The 6,087-nt window shown below is 47.7% G+C and overlaps 1 pseudogene; it reads right to left on the bottom strand.

Moving 5' to 3' along the window:
• Positions 1-5,837, bottom strand: part of LOC101562385 — a 14,791-nt pseudogene extending 8,954 nt beyond the window's left edge.
• Between the last annotated feature and the right edge of the window lie 250 nt (positions 5,838-6,087).

The raw sequence follows: 6,087 nt of genomic DNA, 5'->3' as shown, positions 1-6,087 counted from the left end.
TAGTTATGTATATATACCTAAATATAGACCTAGACATAAATACAAATATATCTCAAATCCCACTGCCTTGGCCTCCCAGAGAACAGGGATTTCAAGCATGTACCACTATGTCCAGCTTGCATTTGCTATAAAATCACAGAAGAAATAAAGAAGGAAGTTATATTAAAATACAATAGAACTTTTACATTTATCTACGCAGTCATCTTTATCAGTGATCTTTATTTCATCATAGGTCTTCAATATACCATCTAATGTCCTTTCACTTCAGCTCAAAAGATTCCTATTAGCACTTATAAGGGAGCAAGTGTCTCAGTTACTTTTCTCTAATTGCTGGGACCAAACACCCAACACCCAAAATTAAGGAAGGAAAGATTTACATAGCTCACAGTTTGTAGCAGTTTCTGTCCATACTCAGCTGGCTCCAAGACAGAGTGACACATGGCAGAGGGCAGCAGTAGTCCACGGCAGGGGGAAAACAGCAAAACAGCAAGACCAAAAAGGGAGGAGCAGTGGCAGAGAGCGAGCCTCCCACCCCCACGCCTTATATTGCATTCAGGCTGTCTGCCCCAGGGTAGCTGTAGCCCTCACACTCATAATCCCAGAATTGGATGACAAATTGTAGAAGCCTATCCCAGGCCTACATGAAGCCTTGGGAGAACATCCAGACAGAAACCATAACAGTAGGTATACTAATGTCAAGCTGGCCAGGGAGATAGCTCAGTGGAATAAGTGCTTGCCTGGCAAGTGCAAGGTCCTGAGTTCAATCCCTGGTACCACAAACAAACCCGGTTCCGCAAAATAAATAAATAAATTAATTCCTAATGTCAAGCTACATTTCTTTTTTTTTTTTTTTTCTGGTACCAGAAATTGGACTGAGGACCTTGTGCTTGTCAAGCAGGCACTTAGGCTGCTGAACTATATCCCCAGCCATGTCAAGCTACTTTAGCTTGAAGGATAGTTTTTTTGGGTATAGCATTTTTGGGTAATAGTTTTTTCTTTCAGCACAGTAAAGATATCATCATCTACTGCCTTCTAAACTTATAGCTTCTGATGAGAAAGTAGCTGTGAATCTTATTAAGGAGGATTTGTACATGACAAGACAGTTATCTCTTGTGAATTTCAAGATTTTGTCTTTACCTTTCAACATTTTGATGACACTGTGTCTCTTTATAAATCTCTTGGTTTCTCCTGCTTTAAGTTTTTTGAACATATTGTATGTATAGATTCATGTATTTCATTAAATTGTGGAAGTCATATAATAATCATCATTAATTAGCTATTCCTGTTTTGAAAATCTATAACATACATATGCTTATATGTTATCCTGTTTGTGTGGGTTTTTTTTCTATTTGTTTTTCCTTCTGTTTTTACTCTTCAAAATAAAATAAAATTTAAAAATAAATTGTGGAAATTCATACTTATTATTTTTTTGCTCCATTTCATGTTTAATATTCAAAAGCTCTATTAATACCTTAAAAAACAAACAAAGTTCTGATATATCATCTATCTGGAGAAATAAATAAACTCTAAATACTTATTGTCAAAAACCCAGAGGAAAAGATGTAAATTTCCTCTTCAGGATTTAAAAAAAAGCAAAACCAAAAAAACACCAAAATGCCTTCATTTTGGCTTAGGTTAGTAATCTGTCTTGACTGAATTTTATTTTATTTATTTATTTAATTCAATTTTTTTCTTTTTTTCTTTTTTTCTTTCTTTCTTTTTTTTTTTTTTTTTTTTTTTGCCAGCTCAGCCCACTCTGAGGGTAGGGTTGGTGTGGCATGTGGTGCCAAGGATTGAACTGTGGTCCCCTGAGCCTGTTTAAGTTTGCCTAAGTAGATGCTTTAGAGTGCTAAGCAATCTCGCCAGCCCTTGACTGAATTTTTAAAACTGAAAAACAGTTATTATGTCTCAATTGTAAGAAAGAAGCATACATTGAAAACGGGAATGGGAAATTATTTTCTGTTACGTTTTTCTGGCCACAAGGAGCTGAAGGCGTTTTCCTTATTTTCTTATAACAAATAGCATCAGACTTCTTTAAAGAAGCAGAATGTATAACAGGGACAGAGCCGAGAAGGCTGATTCTGCACCTGGAGCTCTGCTTGCAGCCCCGTGGAAATGACGTTTCATGTGGATCCAGCGGGATGTGGGCGCTCAGCAGCCTGGTGCCATTTGCAGACGATGAGGCACCTTCCCCCTTGTTCCTCCAGGTGAATTTTCCACTGTCCCTTTCTCATTTCCTTGACTTGAACCAAGTGGAAGGAAGACAGAGACCAGAAGACTTATGGCTCTCTTTCTTTCTGAGGGGTGGATGCGCTGGCTGCATGGCGGCTCATTCACCGGGTTCTTTCAGAGCCCCTGGCGAGCCCAGGCTCCAGAGCAGAGCCCACCTTACCTCCAGCCACAGCTGAAGCCGCCAGGGCCCAGGACACACAGCACACAAGCCCGCTACTTAGAAGTGATTCTCATTTCTCCCTTGAGCACAAGCCCCATTTGCTCAGTGCCCAGGTAAACTTGCTGGGAGCCTGGCTTCCCAATTCCTTTTTCTTACAGTCCTGCATGCTTTTGTAGTATCAATTTCTCAAATTCATTTGGAACTGGGTGGAGGGAGCCGAGGGGATGAAAACAAATACAAAGCAAATGAACAGTGTTCTGTGACATTTTCCCACTTAGGGGGAGTGCGGGGACTGAGATGTTCCTTGTCACTTCTGATGGGCTGCAACGTCTCTGAGCAACACTCATGACTCAGTGCTGACGCGTGTGCAGAGACCGGGAGTACAAACATAAATCAAATTTTTTAAGCCCAAGTGACAGCGCAACTGCCCTCACACACCCCACCCGTGTCTGTGGCCCCAGAGGAGCACTGTGGGCAGGGCATGGTGGCTCCGGGTAGCAAACTTGCAAAGGTCCTCTGGAGCCTAAATCATCGTGTTCTGATTATTTGTTCTCTGGGTCCCTGGACCGTGGCAACAGGAAAGGCTAGAAACAGGTGTGCTTTCTTTTGGGGGATTCCTGGGCTGGAGAGTAGAAAAATAGGTGTTTTCCTTGAGTCGGGGGGCGGGTTGCACTGCCAAGATGAGGTTTTCTGGCTGACATCCTGGTGATCCACACCTTGTGCCCAGTCTTTAAGAGAGTGGTAGGTTTTGGCAGTCCTGCTGTTGACAAAATCTGTCCTCTTAAACTGAGGCTTCTTGTAAGCGCTGTGCAGCTCCATGTGTGCCCACAGTGAGTACAGGAGGACAGAGGCGGCTTTGGTGGCTTTGCTGGGCGCGTAAGCATCCCCTGCGCTGGTGGCCATGACCTCGCGGAGGCTGCCAATGCTCAGGAGGTCCCGCACGTGCTGGTAGCTGTCCTGGTTTATGTTGTTGAGCGTGCAGCAGGCCGACGCTGTCCTCTCCACGAACAAGTCCTTTGTCGGGACCGGGACCGTGTCGGGAATTATGGACACCAAATCCGGGAGGGTTTCTTTGGCAATTTCGTTTTTGTTTTTTTTTAAGTTCATTTTATTTTATTTTATTTTATTTATTTTTTTTACATTTATTTAGTGTGTGTGTGTGTGTGTGTGTGTGTGTGGCCAACTCAGCCCACCAGGGGGCGCGGCTGGCTGGCATGTGGTGCTGGGGGATCGAACCGCGGTCCCTGTGCTTTGCTAAGCTTAGTTTATTCCAAGTAGGTGCTTTAGACCACTGAGCCATCTCTCCAGCCCCGGCAATTTCGTTCTGCAGAGAGAGATTCCGGGACAAGTTCCTCAGCAGGGAGATGGCCGTCTTCTTCACGCTGGGTTCCCGGTGTGCAGCATCTTGCGGGTGTGCTGCAGGCCGCTCTCCTTCTGCACCACTGTCTGTGCCAACGATGTCGGCCTCTGGCCGCTACCGGCCGTGAGGTTCTACAGCGCCCCTAGGGACGCTTCCTGCGTATAGTTCCGCCCTCTCTTGGTGATCAAGGACAGGTACATGCGAATCAGGATGGAGTGCCACAGCCACTCCACGCCCTTGGGGTTGCTCTTTTCCTCCGGCATCGGCACGTCCTGGTATTGCTCTTTTACTTTCCTGTTTCGACTACCAAAGCACCCGATGCTTTTGCTGTTGTCAGCCCAGATATTCCAGTTTTGGATGTAGACGCTCTGGGAATAGTTCTCGAGGAGCCCTGCCTCCAGGTGGTAGGAGAGGTTGTGAAGGGTGCACACACAGTTCTCCTTGGCCTTGTCGTCAGGCTGGTGGTCTGCGATGGTGCCCCTGACATAGCTGACCAGGGAGTCGATGAGGCCATCACACCTGCGCATTGCTTTCCTCCCATCAGCACCAGCTGAGCTCATGTTTCTGAGGCATCCTGTGACATTGTAGAATATATCAAAGTCAAGCAAGCCATTTGCTTTGGGGTAGTCACCTTCAGGCCACCCCGAGAAAGGGATGATGATATTCTCAGTCAGGTTGAGCAAGGCTTCTGTTATCATGAGGTTCTTGAGTTTGTCATTAGAAGACAAATTCCACAGCAAACCCATGACCTGCTTTTTAGCCTCCAAGTCTCTGGTCTGTTTCAGCACCTGCAGCAGGTGGGGACCCCGTTTAGCTCAGCAACCTCCAACTTGTTGTTGTTATCCTTAAACACCAGGTTTCTCAAGGCCCTACACACAGCTTGCTGAACGTCTTCATTCTGGACTTTGGGCAGCTGCAGAAGCTTGGGGATGCCATGCAGCTGGTATACCTCCTGCAGGCCTTGGCCTTCTGGAAGCTCTCATGCTCAGTGAAGGTGGCCGCAGCTGCCACCCTGGCCAGCAGCATGTGGTTCACATCCAGCATGCTCACGGCTCACTCCAGGGTCATCTCCATATCCGCACCCCCCGGCTGTGGGTCCATGACAGCACTTCTCTCCAGCAGCAGATTTCCACTGCCTGCTGCAGCCACCTGGCCCACAGTCATGTGTGTCCTCCGGCCCCCAGAGTGCACAGTGACACTCGGCCCAGCTTCCCTCAGCATGCAGGTGTTGTGGAATAAGCTCTGGTGCCATGAGGACCTGGCAGCCCTGTTCTGATTGGCTAGCTGAAGGGGCACCAGTGGTCACACCTGCCAGGAGTCAGGTCCTGTAATCAGGTAGTTCTCTTTCTCCAGGAGGTTGCCCATGCTGTGACTGGTCCCTGACCAGGGGTACATGAGTGCCGCAGGGGTGATGAGAACATTGTCAAAGACACTATCGCTGGCAGACCCATATTGGTGGTGTCTGTGGTAGGTGTCATAGCGGCACTGCCTGCTTACCGCCCCAGTGTGGGTGAAGCCCGCAGTCTCGGAGCGGGCGTATCTTGGGGTAGTGAGGAGTGCGGACCACCAGCTGTCCTGGTGTCTCCAGGGGAGGCCCTGCTAACTTCTCTGACTGTAGTGGTGCTCACTGTGTGCATATCAGAACCTCTCAGGGCTACCATCCAGGGAGATCTCCAGCCTCCTCAGCGACTGCCGCAAGGGCCTCTCCTCCACTAACTTCTGGGAGCGGTAGCGCAGTGTCTGTCCTCCAGCGACCACTGTAGGTGGCCATGGTCCCAGCCTTCAACCTGTCATAAGTTTCAGTGGCAGGGGAACACCCTCCAACAAAGGCATTTTCAACCAAATACAGGTTGTAGACACATTCAGGCACGCTGCTGGTTCGGTGAAGATTTCCGTTGGCCAAAAGGCTGCGCCCCTTCTGGCCTAGGGTCTACTACACCTGCTCCTGGATCTGCCGCCATCCACCAGCTTCAGCTTGGCCTTGGAGGGCAGCACCAGGCTGGAGCTGCCCAGCTGGCTGAAAATCTGCTGGCCCAACATGGTTCGGATGTAGCCACAGTTGGCAAGGGAGCCCAGGACTGCCATGGAGTCAGCAAGGGACTGAGCCGCTGGCCTAATGCAGGACCTGAGGGCCAAGCTGCCCATATTATTATTTCTACAAATATTTTCTCTGCCCCATTCTCTTTTTGATCACTATCTGTGACCTCCAGATGTGCAGTGGTGTCCAATATTTCACCTAGACTCTGCTATTTTTTTTTTCATTTTATTCCTTTTGCTTCTCAAAGTGGGTAATTTTAATTGCTCTGTCTTTAAGATTATTTCTTCTGCCTGCTCA

The sequence above is a fragment of the Octodon degus genome, unplaced genomic scaffold (genome assembly GCF_000260255.1).
Source record: "Octodon degus isolate 3935 unplaced genomic scaffold, OctDeg1.0 scaffold00135, whole genome shotgun sequence".
NCBI classification, from domain to species: domain Eukaryota; kingdom Metazoa; phylum Chordata; class Mammalia; order Rodentia; family Octodontidae; genus Octodon; species Octodon degus.
Note: the sequence above shows the minus strand (reverse complement) of the source record. Positions and strands in the feature narration are given on the sequence as shown.